This window comes from Erinaceus europaeus, chromosome 9, assembly GCF_950295315.1.
Source record: "Erinaceus europaeus chromosome 9, mEriEur2.1, whole genome shotgun sequence".
Taxonomy (NCBI): domain Eukaryota; kingdom Metazoa; phylum Chordata; class Mammalia; order Eulipotyphla; family Erinaceidae; genus Erinaceus; species Erinaceus europaeus.
The window spans coordinates 42,501,292-42,519,819 of NC_080170.1; the positions used below are offsets into that span (position 1 = coordinate 42,501,292).

The window sequence follows — 18,528 nt, forward strand, 5'->3', positions numbered from 1 at the left end:
TACTGAGGTGTGAGGGATTAAATCTGGGACTTTAGAACCCTAGACATGAAAGTTTTTTTTTCTTTTGCATAACCATTATGCTGTCTTTCCTGCATTTAATTAAAAAAAGAATTAATTTTTTTTTGCCTCCAGGGTTATTGCTGGGGCTCAGTGCCTGCACTACGAATCCACTGCTCCTGGAGGCTATTTTTCTTCTCTTTTTGTTGCCCTTGTTGTTTTATCGTTGCTGTGGTTATTGTTATTGATATCTTTGTTGTTGAACAGGACAGAGAGAAATGGAGAGAGGAAGGGAAGACAGAAAGGGGGAGAAAAGGATAGACACTTGGAGACCTGCTTCACTGCTTATGAAGCGACCCCACCCCCTGCAGGTGGGCAGCCGGGGGCTTGAACCGGGATCCCTTAGCCAGTCCTTGCACTTTGTGTCATGTGTGCTTAACCTACTGTGCTACCGCCCGACCCCCGAATTAAATTGTTTTTAAAAGTCATTCGTTCTTTTTAACTTAGTTTTTATTTAATAAAATAGAGAGAAATTGCGAGGGAAGGGGTTGAGAAGGAGACACCAGGAACCCTGCTTTACCACTCATGAAGTTTATCCCCTATGGATGGGAACTGGGAACTTGAACCTGGGTCTTTGTGCATTGTAACATATGCACTCAACCAGATGAACCGCCACCTGGTCCCAATTAAATTCTTTATACTGAGACGCAGATTCACATGTTGTCTTAAAGATTAATACAGGGAGATATGACATTTTCTTTATCCATATTCTCCCAATGATACTATCTGGCAAAATTACAGCACAGCATCACAATTAGGATATTAACACTGTATAATCCAAAGTCTTATTTAATATCAAGTTTGTAGATATTATTCAGATTCCCCATATCTTACATGTATCCATGTGTGTATGTATCTCTCTGTGTGTGTCTGTATGTGTTTCCTTAGTTCTGTACTGCTTCATATGTAGAGATAGCCTTAAACAGTAGCCATACCTTGTGTTGCCTTTATACAGTCCTACCCATTCCTTCTTATTTCATGCTCAACCATCCAGGCCTAACCTGTGGAAGCCACTAATCTATACTCCTTTGCTGTAGTTTCGTCATTTCAAGAATATTACATAGGACCAGTGAAACAGCTCACTTGGCTAGTGTTTGCTGTTTCATGTGAGTGACCTAGGTTTGAGTCCTGCCTAGCCATTGAAGGAAGCTTCAGTGCCGTGGTCTCTTTCTCTTCTCTCTCTCAAATTAGAGGGAGGGGGGGGGGGTTTCTTGGAACTAACTCAGCTGGTGGGGCACAGTACTTGCACAACTGAGACTCCTGGTTCAGTTCCCAGTGTTGCATGTACCAAAGTGATACCTTGTATTCTTTTTCTCCTTTTCAACTCTGTCTACATATCTCATGTGAAATACATAAAAATAAATCTTTAAAAAATGAAATCATGGGGGGGGGGGTTGGGTGGTGGCTCAGTGGGTTAAGCGCACATGGCACGAAGTACAAGGACCGGCGTGAGGATCCCAGTTTGAGCCCCCGGCTCCCCACCTGCAGGGGGGTCGCTTCACAAGTAGCGAAGCAGGTCTGCAGGTGTCTATCTTTCTCTCACCCCTCTCTGTCTTCCCCTCCTCTCTCCATTTCTCTCTGTCCTATCCAATAGCAATGACATCAATAACAACAACAACGATAGCCACAACAACGTTAAACAAAAGGGCAACAAAAGGGGGGAAAAAAAACAGCCACCAGGAGCAGTGGATTCGTAGTGCAGGCACAGAGCCCCAGCAATAACCCTGGAAGCAAAAAAAAAAATCATAGGTAATATTTTGGGATTAATTTTTCTTGTTCTATCTGATTTCCTTGAGTTTCACCCACAGTTTTGGGTGTGTCTATAGTTTTTCCCTTTTTGTGCTGAGTAGCTTCTAAGGTACCATAACAAGTGACCCACTGAAGGACAACTGGGTCTCTAGATTGGGGTAATTATGTATAAAACTGCTATGAATATTCATATGCAGGGGTTTGTGCAAACATAAATTGTAATTCTTGTATTTCTTCAGAAGAAGTTCCCAAGAATGCAATTGTGAATCATGTAGTAATTGTCTATTTAGATTTTGAAGAAACTGCCACTTCTCCTGAGTAACTGTACCCAGAAGTATGAGTAATCCAGTTTATGTGCCTTCTTTCCAGTAACTGATATTATAACCATGTTTTAAATTTTTATTTATTGACAAGAAATTTTGACAAGACCATAGGATAAGAGGGGTACAATTCCACACAATTCCCACCACCAAAACTCTGCATCCAATCCCCTCCCTTGATAACTTTCCTATTTTTCATACCTCTGGGAGTATGGACCCAGGATCATTATGGAGTGCAAAAGGTAGAAAGTCTGGCTTTTGTAATTGCTTCCCCACTGAACATGGGTGTTGACAGATCGATCCATACTCCCAGCCTGTCTCTCTCTTTCCCTAGTGGGGTAGGGGTCTGGGGAGTGGGGCTCCAGGACACATTGGTGGGGTTGTCTGCCCAGTGAAGTCAGGTTGGCATCATGATAGCGTCTGGAACTTGGTGGCTGAAAAAGAGTTAAGATATAAAGTAGAATAAACTGTTGGCTAATCATGAACCTAAAGGCTGGAATATTGCAGATGAAGATTTGGGGTCTCCATTTTGGAAAAAGCTAGTAGGTCTATTTTAGGTTATAACCATTTTCTTATTTTAGCCATTCTGATGGATGCATAATGAAATCCCATTGTGGTAATTTAATTTTTTAAAATCTTTTTATATATTTTAACTTTAGTTATTAATGATTCTTTGGGATATATATATATACATATATATATATATATATATTACTGTGTTTTACATGTTCTTTTGCTTCTGAACAACAATGTGAAGTGTTGGGAAAATTCTAATGTAATTTTATATAACTTCATTTTCATTCAGGAATTCACACTTTTTCTGATATGCTGAGATTTCCATCAGGGTCACTTTTGAGATGTGACTTGAGACATAATGTTGAAAACTTTAATGTTGATATGAACTGCATGAATAATGTCAATAGTTGAATATTTCAACTTTTGTGAGTCTAATATAAGGGGAATTTCTTGGTCCACATACCAACTGTATTTCTATACACATGAAATATTGTTCTAATAAAAAGCTAGACTATGAAAAATATAAACCTGACTATTATTCCCCAAACCTTCCAGGATGAAAATCCCCTCAGACCAGCAACCCTGTTGCAGTCTGCAAGCTGTATCTTTGAATCCTTAACTCCATGCAGCCCGGGCTAGACCTATGGAGTCTGGCTGCCTTACTTAAACCTGCAGGAAATGGACAGGTAAGAGAGGAGGCCCATGTCTTCATATCCTGTAAGGTTGGGAAGGAAATCCAACACTTAATATGCTCACTTTGAAAAAAGCACGGAACCGGTTGGATACAGTCAGGAATAATTATCATGAAATCTGCTGGTGACCTATGCCATTTTGCTCCTATATGAGTGTCTGAAGTACTAATGAGGAGAAAAAGATGGGTCTAGAAAGTTAATCATGCCTGTTTAGGCCTTTCCTGCTGGGGTGTGTGTGTGTGTGTGTGTGTGTGTGTGTTGTTACACATCCACATGTATGCATGTCATGAATGACTTCATGCAAAATTACTGCTACAAACATTAATTCTGTAGATTCCCAGAGAGTCCTAATTGGATTTGCTGGCAAAGCTTCTATAAAGACTATAAATAGCTGGCACATGCCTCCTTAAGCAGTGCAGCTATTTATTTTTTTAATAGGAGATCCTCATGTTACAAGGACATCACAGATTACTGAATAATTTATTTAATGATAGATCATATGGGCTTCACTCTTTATCAGTGAGCTCACTTCTAAATGCCTGAAGGAGATAAGGTGATAAAAAGCTAGTCAGGCTTAGATGAGTTGTTCATTTTTTTATTGTTAGAACTATATGGCATAACTATTATAGCCATACATAATCTACTTAATTAGGTGCAAAGGAAGTATATATGATAGAGACAATACTTTATTATTGACATTTACCTGACATATGACAATGCAGAAATACAAAGCACTGAGAAATATAGAATAATAAATAATCATGTCTACCCTTGGTGATTTTAACAAAGCACTATGATATATAAGACTATGTCCTCTATGAAGACAGAGAAACAAGAGGATAAAGTTGAATGAAAGGGAGTTGGATTTGGAAAATGGAATAAAGAAGAAAATATTTAGTGGGAATTTTTTTTATAAACTGTTATTGCTCTATTTTAAATGATCTGAAGTATAAAAACAATCAGTTCCATGGCCAGGCCAATATTCTAGCAGGAAGACTGTCAGACCTATAAATGTGAGGTCCAAGTATTGTACAAGCCAGAGTAGATATGGCCTTTCTCTCTTATGAAATAAATAAATAAATAATACAGTCTTTAAAATAATATTAATTCAGGCCAGGAGATGGTACACCCAGCAGAGTGCACATTACCATGCATGAGGACACAAATTCAAGCTCCAGTTCCCATCTGAAGGTGGAAAGTTTCATGAACAGTGAAGCAGTGTTTAAGGGGTCTTTGTTTCTCTCTGCCTTTTTATCTCCTATTCCGTCTTAATTTCTTTCTGTCTCTATTAAAGAAGGAACATAAAGAAAAGTGAAAGAGAAGAGAAGAGAGAAGGGAGAGGGAAGGTGGGGGAGGAAAGTAAAAAGAGGAAAGGGGAAAGGTAAGGCAAGGCAAGGAAAGGGGAAGGAAACAAGGAGAGAAATTAATTATATTCAGCATTTTGCCTTTAACATTTCTCATGGAAGAAGAGACACTTTGGACAGTGACACATTTTTCTTTCAAATGTAATTTCAATAAAGGAGAATTTTTTTTAAAAAAAAAAAAAAAAAAAAAGGAAATTTGTCTACAACCACCCTGAATGCACCACCACTGGAGGTGGTTCAGTGAGTAGAGCACCAGACATACAATATGAGGTCTGATTTCAGTTCCCTGAATTGCATGTGCTAAAGAGTAAAGTGATGCTGTAGTTATGATCAGTTTAAAATGTAAAGTTAAGGGCTAGACAGTGGTGCATCTAGTTGAGCACACACATTACCATGCACAAGGACCTGAGTTCAAGTCCCTGATCCCCACCTGCAGGGGGAAAATTTTGTAAATGGTAAAGTAGTATTACAGGTGATTCTCTCCCTCACTGTCTCCCACTTCCCTCTTGATTTCTCACTGTCTCTGTCCAATAAATAAATGAATAAATACAATATTCAAAATATGTAAAGTTTGACAATAACAGGTGCTAGTGAGAAAGGGGCCTGCCACTGGTCAGAATTCAAATTGAAGCAAAAATTTTGGAAAAGTGTTGCCATCATCTACTGAGGTTGAGTGAACACTCTTAACTGTAAGTGAAGAAATGCCACTGTGAAAAAAATGTCAAGAAGTAGAGGTGAATGTGTATCCTATAGACCAGAATATACGCAGGAATGTTTATAGATATACTGTTCATAATAGCCCCAAACTGGAAACAGTCCAAATGTACCTACAGAATAAGCAAGAACTAAAACCATTTGTAGAGTGGGGATGAGGAAGTGAGAAAAATAAACAAAACACAAATACCTAGAGTCAGAGTTGTCCATAGAAAGCTCATAAATAGGCAAAATCGAGCTCTATTGTGTAGGGATGGAGAGAAGGCTGATACAACTATAAATAAAAGCAAGGACATCATTGTAATAGTCATGATAGTGGCTACTTTTAGAGGAGTGGGAGGGATGTGTCAGGAACAACATTCTGAGAATACTCAATATTGAAAATGTTGTAGTTCTTGGCCTGGTTCTGGGTTCATACCTTTTACTGTTTATTTCATAAACTGGATGTGTATGTTTACTACAGTTTTATGTATATATATATATATGTTATATTCAAATGCAAATATTTGCAGACATACTGTAAACCACACTATCAAATGACAAATCAAAGAGGATTTTCTCTGTTTTTTTTCTTGCCTTCAGGGTTATCCCTGGGGCTCAATGCCGACACTACAAATCCACCACTCTCAGCAGCTATTTATTCCTTCCTATTTTATTTGGTAGGACACAGAAAAATTGAGGGGGCTAGAGAGGGAGAGAGAAAGATAAACACCTGCAGACTTGCTTCACCGCTCATGAAGTGTCTCCATTGCAGGTGGGGAGTGGGGGCTTGAACTCCAGTCCTTGCACATAGTTTTATGTGCACTTAACTGGTGTTCCACCACTTGGCCAGAGAGAGGCTTTCTTTTCCTGCCGGAGCTTCTCTGGGGCATCACACCTACATGATTCCACTGCTCCCAGCAGACTCTTTTTTTGTGGATAGAGAGTAAGAGGGGAGAGAGAGACAGAGAGAGACAGAGATAAGAAGAAATACCACAGCACCACCCCACTACTCATGTAGTTCTCCCTCTGTGTGGTGCTGTGGTGCCAAGGACTCAAGTCCAGGCCCTCAAGCATGGTGAACTGTACATTCTACTCAGGTGAGCTATCTCCTTGCCCCCCCCCCCCCCAAGATAGAAGCTTTAAAAGAGAATTCTCTAGTTTGACCTTTAATAAACAAATTTTGAAGGCAAGACAAGTAGCACATCCAGTAAAGCACACATTACAGTGCACAAGGACCTGAGCTCAAGCCTGTAGTTCCCACCTGCAGGGTGGGGGGGGGGAAAGCTTCACAAGTGGTGAAACAATGCGGCAGGTGTCTCTCCTCTCTCCTTCTATCTGCCCCTTCCCTCTCAATTTCTCTCTGTCTCTATCCAAAAATAAATAAATAAATAAATAAATAAATACAAACTTAAAAACATTTGAGGAAATAGGAAGGTAGCTTAGTTGGTAAAGTTCATGGCTTGCATTAATGAGGTCCTGGGTTCAACCCCAAAACTACATGTACCAGAGTTGTACTCTAGTCCCTTTCTTTAAAAAAAAATGTTTTAAGTGTTTGGTTAATTTAAATCAATGTCTAAAATAGTAAACCACAGGCCAACAAAATATCTCATTTGGATAATGTGCTACTCTGCCATATGTGTGACCAAGTTTCAAGCTTGGCCCCACCTCACTGAAAGAAGTTGTGGTTTCTTCTCTGCCTACCCTACTCCCCCTTTATCTAAAAACAGCTACCCTAGAATATTGAAGGACCAGAAATGCACCCCCCAATATAAACAAACAAAAACCAATAAATCACACTTTCTTTTAAAATCTTATTTTTAAATGAGAGACAGAGGAAAGGAGGGAGGGAGGGAGGGAGAGAGAGAGAGAGAGAGAGAGAGTAGAGCATTACTCAGCTCTAGTTTAATGTGCTTGGGATTGAACCTGGAACCTCAGAGCCTCAGGCATGAAAGTTTTTTGCTGTGGGGAGTCAGGCCATGGCATACTGCCTTACGCACACATAGTATGAAGCACAAGGACCTGTGGAAGGATCCTGGTTTGAGCCCTTGGCTCCCCACCTGCAGGGGGGGTCACTTCACAAGCAGTGAAGCAGATCTATAGGTGTCTAACTTTCTCTTCTTCTCTCTTACTGTCCCCTCCCCTCTAAATTTCTCTCTTTCTTATCCAATAAAATGGAAAAAAAGATGGCCATCAGGAGTAGTGGCTTCTTAGTGCCAGCACAGAGCCATAGCAATAACCCTGGAAGAAAAAAAAAGGCTTTTGCTGTCTCCCCAGCCCTCAACCACACTTTCAATACAGTTCTCCAGGGTTAACATTGGGGCTGGGTGCCTGCACTACGAATCCACTGCTCCTGGAGGCCATTTCCCCCCCATTTTTGTTGCCCTTATTGTTGCCATTGTTGTTGGATAGAACAGAGAGAAATTGAGAGAGGAGGGGAGACAGAGAGGGAGAGAGAAAGATAGACAGATATCTGTAGACTTACTCCACCAGTTGTGAAGCGAATCCCCTGCAGGTTGGGAGCCAGGGGCTTGAACTGGGATTCTTACGCTGGTCCTTGCGTTTCACATCATAACCATGTGTGCTTACCCGCTGTGCTACTGCCTGACCTCCTCTCCAATAGAATTCTATTATCACACTGGAAGGAGAGCTAGAGGAGAAAAGAGAGCACTGCCCCTCTTGACCCAGGTCCCTTTCCAGCCAGTCCTGACTAGAACTACTTCCCTGAGCAACTTTGCTCATTCTTCATCTGTAAAGAGGATCAGACCTGACCAGAACTCCTGTGAGAGTCTCCTGCCATATTTAGGCCTTTCTTATGGGAAATTTACATTTTAAAAAGTAATTGGAGGGGATGGAGTTGATGAGAATGTACAGAATAGGCACATTGCCCAGGGCCTTTACATGTCTACTTTCCAGCATTGCTGGGTGTCTGTGAGCAGGTTGGAGCCCAGAGGAGCCACTGTTATTGTAACAAGTCAGTAAGAAGTAAGCACAAGTAGCCTTAATGAGTAAAGTCTGCATTTTCCGGCTGACCTCTTGGAAAACTCACAACCAAAGTCTTCACAGGCATTTGAGGAAACAAAATTATATGAGATTGATCTGAGTCATGGGACCATATTGCCCAAAGAAGTCAATTAATACCTGACTGGCACAATAAGAGGCATTTCTTTCCATGAAATGACAACCTGTTTCACTCATGTGATTGTGTGTGCTGGTTTTATTTTCAGTTTTTCAAAAGTTCCTAGTTTGTTTTGATCTGGTAACTATAGAAAATCAAGGAGTCTGTCAAATGTAGTCTTACTTTCATGTGGACACATATTTAACCAACAGTCTTGTAAACAACTGAAATTAATCCTGGAAATCCTCCTCAGTGTATTTGTGTTAAGAAGGTTCCACACATCGTTGGAACTGGAGCCACTCTGAACCCTGAGATTCCCCTGACGTGTCTGTCTGTAGTTCTGTGTCTATTTTGGAAGTCAAGTTCTTTCCAGAACAAGTGGCAGGGGTGGTGTGTCTTGGTGCTATCTGGGCTTCTAAACCATTTCTTTTTCTTTTTAGAAAAGATTAATAAATTGATTAATAAAAGGTAGAGGGGGAACAAGAGCATCACTCTAGCACAAGGGGTGCTGGGAATTAAATTCAGGACCTCATGCTAGAGAATCCAACACTTTATCCACTGCACCACCTCCCAGGACTGTTCTAGCACTTTTCATCTGTAGAAATCACCCCACTGCTCTCAGTTTGCCTTGGGGTTAGTTGGGAAAGTCAAGCAACATTTTGATGGTCACAGCTAGAGTGGTATGGCTCATCAGTAGAACCCAGGGATGTTGATAGACATGCTTCAGTGGCCAGAATGACCCTCCATCATGAAGGACTTACCAGGCCACAACGCCATAGTGCCCAGGTGGAGAAATCCAATGCTACCTTCTATACTTTTAACTTCCATGAGGAGAAACTTTTCTCTGAGGCTGGGTAGTAGCACATACGGTTGAGCACACACATTAAAATGCAAAAGGACCTGTGTTCAAGCCCCCAGTTCCTGCCTGCATGGGGGAAGGTTCTCAAGCAGTGCAGCAGGTGCCTCTCTTTCTTTCTCCCTCTCTATCTCCCACTTTCCCTCCTATTTTCTCTCTGTCCTATCAAGTAAAAAGAAAAGAGAAAGAAAATGAAAGAATGGCTACCAGGGGTGGTGAATTCTTAGTGCAGGCACATGATCCAGTGATAATCCTGGAAGGAAAAAGAAAAAGTAGAAGGAAGAGGAGAAGAAGAACGGGGAGGGGCGGGGTAGAAAGAAGAGGAGAAGGAACGGCAGCAGCTTTCCCTGGATCTGTTCCCAGTTAACTGGGGGAAGGTAGCAGTTTTCTTTTTTCTTCTTGACTTACCTCTCTCGGTACCTGTTTCTGTTTCACACATCAGAAACAGAGAAGCAGAAGCAATCCTACAGGTGTGAGGTGGGTTGCATGACTGGCTTGACTGATGAAGAGAGGTCAGCAATTTCACTGCTTTTTTTAGACAACATGATATTCCTGGTCCTGGCCTGCCGTCTGCACAGTGGCTTTGCTTTGTAGGCACCTGGTGTCTTATGCCAGTGGCTGATCTCTGGAGGGAATGTGTTCTGATGTGATTCCCAGAAGAACCAATATCTTTTCTAGGATAAACTAGCAGGAAAAATTTTTGAACAGTAATGTGGAAGAGAGTGGTTTCAGACATCTGTGAATTCTCAACAAATTTCCAAGGCTGTTGGGGAATCTCTCTTTTCGTTGCCTCTCACCACATAATTTTTGTACTGTTCATATATACCCTGCTGTGTGCTCCAAATATTTAACCTATTGAGTCTACAACCTGCTATGTCTTTTGTCATCCCTGGTTTCCAACCCAGTGTCTTCAGTGCAGTGACCTGCAGTGACGTGAATGCCACTGACCAGTCAGCATGACTAAATAATAAAAGTCACCATGGTAAAGCAAGCTAGTGAAATTATAAGTAATGGTTTCCTAAAGCTGGTCTGCCATCTGCTTCAAATCCTCCTTTTGCTTACTTGTTATTTCATTGGCCAGAATGTGACCACTAAATCAAACCAGTCAGGTGGTTTTGTGAACATTATAGCTTTGTACTGACAAGAAAGCAGCCCTCTGTTTCCAGGACCAGAAAAAGGGAAAAATATTCTCCCTTGCTGGAGGCAGAAAGACTGCTTGAGGGGAGATGGCCCAGGGATTCTGAACACAACACCCTCTTCACCCCCACCCACTCTACCCCTCACAAAGGGTGGCAAAAACCATGGTGGGCCAGACCCCTTCCATCCTGTAACTACCAACACAGACTACTGACTACATGCCTTACCTTCTGCCTAAAAAATACCTCTTCCCCAAACATGCACATCACACAAACACACACACACACACACACACACACACACACACACACACACACACACACACACACCTTTAAAGGGGAAAAAAACAGAAAGATATCTTACAGTTGGAGCACAGGACTTGCATGCTTGAGACCCTAGAAGCCCCAAATTTAATTCTTTTTTTAAAAATTTATTTCTTTATTGGGGAATTAATGTTTTACATTCAACAGTAAATACAATAGTTTGTACATGCATAACATTCCCCAGTTTCCCATTTAACAGTACAACCCCCACTATGTCATTTATTATCCTTCATGGACCTGTATTCTCCCCACCCACCCCAGAGTCTTTTACTTTGGTGCAATACGCCAATTCCATTTCAGGTTCTACTTTTTTTTTTTTTTTTCTGATCTTGTTTTTAAATTTCTGCCTGAGAGTGAGATCATCCCATATTCATCCTTCTGTTTCTGACTTATTTCACTCAACATGATTTTTTCAAGGTCCATCCAAGATCGGCTGAAAACGGTGAAGTCACCATTTTTTATAGCTGAGTAGCATTCCATTGTGTATATATACCACAACTTGCTCAGCCACTCATCTGTTGTTGGACACCTGGGTTGCTTCCAGGTTCTGGCTCTTACAAATTGTGCTGCCAAGAACATATGTGTACACAGATCTTTTTGGATGGATGTGTTGGGTTCCTTAGGATATATCCCTGGGAGGGGAATTGCAGGATCATAGGGTAGGTCCATTTCTAGCCTTCTGAGAGTTCTCCAGACTGTTTCCCACAGAGGTTGGACCAATTGACATTCCCACCAGCAGTGTAGGAGGCTTCCTTTGACCCCACACCCTCTCCAGCATTTGCTGCTGTTACCTTTTCTGATGTATGAGATTCTCACAGGAGTGAAGTGATATCTCATTGTTGTCTTTATTTGCATTTCTCTGACAATCAGAGACTTGGAGCATTTTTTCATGCGTTTCTCGGCCTTTTGGATCACTTCTGTTGTGAATATTCTGTCCAAGACCTCCCCCCATTTTTGGATGGGGTTATTTGTTGTCTTGTTGTTGAGTCTGGCAAGCTCTTTATATATGTTGGTTATTAAACTCTTATCTGATGTATGGCATGTAAAGATATCCCATTCTGTGAGGGGTCTCTTGGTTTGGGTAGTGGTTTCTTTTGCTGTGAAGAAGCTTTTTAATTTGATGTAGTTCCATAGGTTTATGCTTGCCTTAGTCTTCTTTGTAATTGGATTCGTTTCATTGAAAATGTCGTTAAAATTTAAGCGGAAAAGAGTTCTGCCAATATTTTCCTCTAAGTATTTGATAGTTTGTGGTCTAACATCCAAGTCCTTGATCCACTTGAAATTTACTTTTGTATTTGGTGAAATACAGTGATTCAGTTTCATTCTTCTGCATGTTTCAACCTATTGTTTCCAACACCATTTGTTGAAGAGACTCTGCTTTCCCCATGTAATAGTCTGGGCCCCTTTGTCAAAGATTAGATGTCCATACGTGTGGGGCCTCATTTCTGGGCTCTCAATTCTATTCCACTGGTCAGTGTGTCTATTCATGATCCAGTACCAAGCAGTTTTGATGACAATGGCCCTATAATATAGTTTGAGGTCTGGGAGTGTGATGCCTCTGGTTCTGTTCTGTTTTCTCAAGATTGTTTTGGCAATTCTAGGTCTTTTCTGGTTCCAGATAAACATTTGTAGCATTTTTTCTATTCTCCTAAAAAATGTGCTTGGGATCTTGATGGGGATAGCATTAAGTTTATAGATGGCTCTGGGTAACATTTTGATGATGTTAATTCTTCCAACCCATGAACATGGAATATCTTTCCACTTCTTTGTGTCTTTTTCAATTTGAGTAGTGACTCATAATTTTCAATATATAAGTCTTTCACTTCCTTGGTTAGGTTTACTCCTAGATATTTTATTGTTTTTGTTGCTATAGAAAAAGGAATTGATTTCTGGATTTCAATTTCTTCTAACTTAGTGTTTGCATAGAGGAATGCCACTGACTTATGAATGTTAATTTTATAGCCTGACACCCTACTGTATTGCCTGATGATTTCCAAAAACTTCTTGCTGGATTCCTTAGGATTTTCCATGTATACTATAATGTCATCTGCAAATAAGGAGAGTTTGACTTCTTCTCTTCCAATCTGTATCGCTTTAATTCCTTGCTCCTGCCTGATTGCTATGGCAAGAACTTCCAACACTATGGTGAATAGTAATGGTGATAGTGGGCAGCCCTGTCTAGTACCTGATCTGAGTGGAAATGCTTCCAGTTTTTCACCATTGAGTGTGATGTTGGCTGTAGGATTGCTATATATAGACTCCACTATCTTCAGGAATTTTCCATCTATTCCCATTTTTTGTAGTGTTTTGATCATAAAGGGATGTTGTATTTTGTCAAAGGCTTTCTCTGCATCTATTGATATGACCATGTGGTTTTTGGTCTTGCTTTTGTTCATGTGGTGGATCACATTGATTGATTTATGTATATTAAACCAACCTTGCATGCCTGGGATAAACCCCACTTGGTCATGATGAACAATCTTTTTGATATACTACTGTATCCAGTTGGCTAGAATTTTGTTCAATATTTTCGCATCTATGTTCATCAGAGATATTGGTCTGTAGTTTTCTTTTTTGGTTGTGTCCCTGTCTGCTTTTGGTATCAGGGTGATGTTGGCTTCATAGAAGCTGGCAGGGAGTATTCCAGTGTCTTCAATCTTCTGGAAGACTTTTAAAAGTAGAGGTATTAGTTCTTCATTGAAGGTTTTGTAGAATTCATTTGTAAAACCATCTGTTCCAGGACTTTTATTTTGGGGGAGATTTTTGATGTTTCCATTTCATTAGCTGTTTCCATTTCATTAGTGATGGGCCTGTTCATGTTATCTACTTCCTCTTTACTTAGTTTTGGAAGTTGGTAGGTATCTAGGAAATCGTCCATTTCTTCCAGGTTCTCTAGCTTGGTGGCATATAGTTGTTCATAGAAGCCTCGCATGATATGTTGAATTTCTGCAGTGTCTGTTGTGATATCTCCTCTTTCATTTACTATCCGATTTATTTGGGTCTTCTCCCTTTTTTTTTTTGTGAGTCTGCCTAAAGGTTTGTTGATTTTGTTTACTCTTTCGAAGAACCAACATTTACTTTCATTGATCTTTTGTATGGTTTTCCTATTCTCAATGTTATTTATTTCTGCCCTAACTTTAGTGATTTCTGACCTTCTCGTTGCTTTAGGGTTCCTTTGTTGTTCTTCTTCTAGGTCTTTAAGATGTGCAATCAGGCTGTTTATTTGTGCATTTTCTTGTTTCCTAATGTGTGCTTGTATAGCTATGAACTTCCCTCTTAGGACTGCTTTAGCTGTGTCCCAAGTATTTTGATAGCTTGTGTCTTCATTTTCATTGAACTCTAGAAACAATTTGATTTCTTACTTGATTTCCTCTTTGACCCAGAAGTTGTTAAGAAGTGTACTGTTGAGCTTCTACATTTTGGAACTGTTACTAATCTTTTTTGATTGTTAAGTGTTAGTTTAATTCCACTGTGGTCTGAGAAGATGTTTGGGATGATTTCAATGCTCTTGAATTGGCTGATGCTGTATTTGTGGCCTAACATATGGTCTATCCTTGAGAATGACCCATGTGGATTTGAGTAAAATGTGTATTCCAGTTTCTTGGGATGAATGACTCTGAAAATGTCCAATAGTTCTAGTTTATCTATCTCTTCATTTAGCTCCCTTATGTCTTTATTGATTTTCTGCCTGGATGATCTGTCAAGTTGAGAGAGGTGGTGTTGAAGTCCCCTACTATGATTGTGTTACTGTTAATATATTGCTGTAGCTCTTTCAGTAGAAGTTTGATGTATTTAGATGGCTTCTCATTGGGTGCATAGATGTTAATAATTGTTAAGTCCTCTTGATTGACTGATCCTCTGAGCATTAAGTAGTGTCCATTCCTATCTTTTTTAATCTTATCTATTTTAAAGTCCATTGTGTCAGATATGAGAATAGCTGTTCCTGCCCTTTTTTGTGGGCCATTGGCTTGTATGATAGTTTTCCATCCTTTCACTTTAAGTCTGTGCTTGTCTTATTGAGTTAGGTGGGTTTCCTGTAGACAGCATATTGTTGGGTTGTGTTTTCTGATCCATCTTCCTACTCTGTGTCTTCTAATAGGTGAATTCAGGCCATTGACATTTATTGATATCAAAGATTGAAGATATTTTAATGCCATTCTTGTAGAGGTTTAGAGTGTTTTGATATATGTCCTATTTGTGGTGGTCTGATTGTTTATAGAAGACCTTTCAGAACTTCTTTCAGGGCAGGCTAGGTAATAGTTGTTTCCTTCAACTGTTGTTTGTCTGAGAAGGTTTTGATGCCTCCATCTAGTCTGAATGACAGTCTAGCAGGATATAGTATTCTTGGCTGAAAGCCTTTCTCATTGAGCACTCGATAGATATCTTGCCATTCTCTTCTGGCCTATAGTGTTTGTATGGAGAAGTTTGCTGTTAATCTTATGGGTTTTCCTTTGTAGGTGACTCTTTGTTTTTCTCTTGCAGCCTTCAGGATCCTTTCTTAATCCTTATTCCTTTCCATTCTAAGTATGATATGTCTTGGTGTCCTTAGGTCTGGGTTAATTCTGTTTGGGACCCTCTGGGCTTCTTGAATCTTTATGTCTTTGATGCTGTCTAGACTAGAGAAGTTTTCAGCTATTATGGCCTGGAAAATGCTTTCTTCCTGTCCTTCTCTTTCTTCCTCTGGTATGCCAATAATGCGTATATTGTTTCTTTTGAAGTCATCCCATAGGACTCTGTTGTTGTTTTCAGCATCTATTAATCCCTTTTTGACATCTCTTCCTTCTTTTTTTTAGTTGTCTCTAATTCATCCTCAATCTTGCTAATTCTGTCTTCAGCCTCATAGATTCTATTCTCTCTGCCCTCTACTGTTTTCTAAAGTTCATCTATTTTGTTGCCCTGCTCTGATACTGTTTTAGCTTGTTCAGCTAGTTGCATTCTTAGCTCAGCGATGTCAGCTTTCAGCTCTCTAATAACCATGAGATAATTAGTATTTACTTCCATATTCTCATTTGTTGTTCCTGTATATCTGATTACAATTTTTTCAAATTCTTTACTCACTCCTGTTATTATTTCCTTAGCTAATGTTTGGATGTTGAATTCGTTATTTTGTGCTTCACCCTCTGGAGGACTTTTAGCTGGACTCTTGTCCTGGTTCATTTCTCCAATATTTTTTCTTGTTTTTTTAACCATTTTATATATTATGAGTTCCCTTTATCAGTACTTTTCAAACTATTGGTCACTATTGCCTGGATTGACTTGTGTCTAAGTAAGTTAATTAAAGGGTTCACAGTGGTGGAAGTTAACAGTTGTTTCAATCTCTGAGTTGGAGCTCAGTGGTTTAAAAGCCTCTTTTTTTTTCTTCCCTGTAGGCTACAGGAGCCTGAGGGCTTTTAAACTATCAGTAGGCTTCTTAACTTAATCACTGACTCCTGACCAAGAGATAAAGCAGGGTGTGGCAGAGATAATCCAGTGGTTATGCAAAGAGACTTTCACAGCCCCTCAGCTATGCCACCAAGGTATAGGTCTTCTTCTGAGTTTCCTGGTTAGATCTCTGTCCCCTGGTGTCCCTCCCTATCGCTGCTCCAGATTCTGAGGGTAATAGCAATGGAGACTCAGAGTTGCACTTGGTGAGTCTCTGGGGAGTCCTTTCCTCCCTTAAGCTGTCCCCTTGTTGGTGGAGCAGACTGGAGGTGGTGTCTCAACTGATAAATTGCTGAACTGTTAGCAGTCACCTAATTTCTCCTTAGGCTCCTCTCTCCTCTCTGTCACCAGCCACACGTGTTTGTACTAATGGGTGATTTACTGGGTTCTAGTCCTGTCTTGTTTCGGTCCCAGGGGGTCTTCTTTGGTATTCCTAGTTGATCCGGGAGAGGAGAGAAGAGGAGAGGAGACGAGAGGAGAGGAGAGGAGAGGAGAGGAGAGGAGAAGAGAGGAGAGGAGTGGAAAGGAGAGGAGAGGAGAGGAGAGGAGAGGAGAGGAGAGGAGAGGAGAGGAGAGAAAGTGATCTGCTGCTCATACCTCCGCCTCCGGAAGTTCCAGCCAAAGTTTAATTCTTTTTTTTTATTTTATTTTTTATTTAAGAAAGAATTTAATTAACAAAACCATAGGGTAGGAGGGTTACAATTCCACACAATTCCCACCACCCAATCTCCATATCCCACACCCTCCCCTGATAGCTTTCCCATTCTCTATCCCTCTGGGAGCATGGACCCAGGGTCATTGTGGGTTGCACAAGGTAGAAGGTCTGGCTTCTGTAATTGCTTCCCCACTGAACATGGGCGTTGACTGGTTGGTCCATACTCCCAGTCTGCCTCTCTCTTTCCCTAGTAGGGTGGGTCTCTGGGGAAGCGGAACTCCAGGACACATTGGTGTGGTCTTCAGTCCAGGGAAGCCTGGCCGGCATCCTGATGACATCTGGAACCTGGTGACTGAAAAGAGAGTTAACATACGAAGCCAAACAAATTGTTGAGCAATCATGGACCCAAAGCTTGGAATAGTGGAGAGGAAGTGTTAGGGGGGTACTCACTGCAAACTCTAGTGTACTTCTGCTTTCAGGTATATATTTTGCAGTAGTTTATGGATACGTGTGAACACATGCTCTCTCTCACAGAAACTGGTGTATATCTAGGTTTTGGGACTTTGTTAGAAAGTGAACCACCTGAGATGGAATTAGAGTATACTATGAAAGGAAAGGTCTCACCTGAGTAATGAAGCTGAAGGGTTGTCATTCCACACGTGAAGTCTCTGGACACAGTCTGAAGTGAAGCATTTTGAGGTGGCCATCGTTGCATTGATTAGGTTGTGATCGGCAGATGCAATATTATTTGATATGGATTGGGAGAGGAGTACGGGAAAGTGGGCCCTATCTAAGGGTTCCAGGACTGGGGGAAGTAAAGGCTCTATAGTGGAGATATGAGGTTCCTGCTGTCTTAGGGTTCAAAAAAACAATCGATAGTTAATGTTATCATCACATTAATTGGTAATTGGGTTAACTTTGAAAAGTCCTTTTGTTAGGGTTTGCTGTACAGTACCCAGTAACTTGTATATAGCTGTGCTATTGGCTTCTGATCTACTTGGTCTAGGCTTTTAAGAGAGTCTGCATATCAATTACACAGCCTATATATTAAAAAGATTCAGCTTGTGTTTTGAAAAACTTTGAGACGTACAATTAATTTTCCCCCTCTCGTATTAATTAACTAGTGATTTATATGACTGCATTTTACTAGGAGTGTACATAAACACCATTCCTACTACCAAAAGACTGTGACCCATCCCTCCCACCAACTCCCACCACCCACTGGCCCAGGAAGCTGCATGTCTACCCCTCACCACAGGGTTTTTACTTTGGTGCCCTACTTACAATTTGGTCAGGTCCTGCTTTTAGTTTCCCTTTCAGATCTTCTTACTCAACTTCTGTTGATGAGTTCCCACATCATCCCATACTCATCTTTATCTTTCTGACTTAGCTCACTTAACATAATTCCTTCTAGCTCTGTCCAAGATGGGTCAGAGAAGCTGGGTTCATTGTTCTTGATAGCTGCATAGTATTCCATTGTGTATATATACCACAGCTTTCTCAGCCACTCATCTGGTGTTGGGCACCTGGGTTGCTTCCAGGTTTTAGCTATTATGAATTGTGCTGCTATGAACATAGGAGTATACACCTCTTTTTGGTTGTGTGTTATGGAGTCCTTGGGGTATAA

At 40.6% G+C, this 18,528-nt stretch overlaps 1 long non-coding RNA gene across 2 annotated transcripts in view; it reads left to right on the top strand.

Annotated features, from left to right (window-relative positions):
• Positions 1-18,528, top strand: part of LOC132540190 (uncharacterized) — a 73,573-nt gene that overhangs the window by 24,793 nt on the left and 30,252 nt on the right. For both annotated transcript variants that reach the window (XR_009551409.1, XR_009551410.1), the window contains exon 2: positions 3,198-3,328. This is a non-coding gene — a long non-coding RNA (uncharacterized LOC132540190). The remainder of the gene's footprint in view (positions 1-3,197; positions 3,329-18,528) is intronic.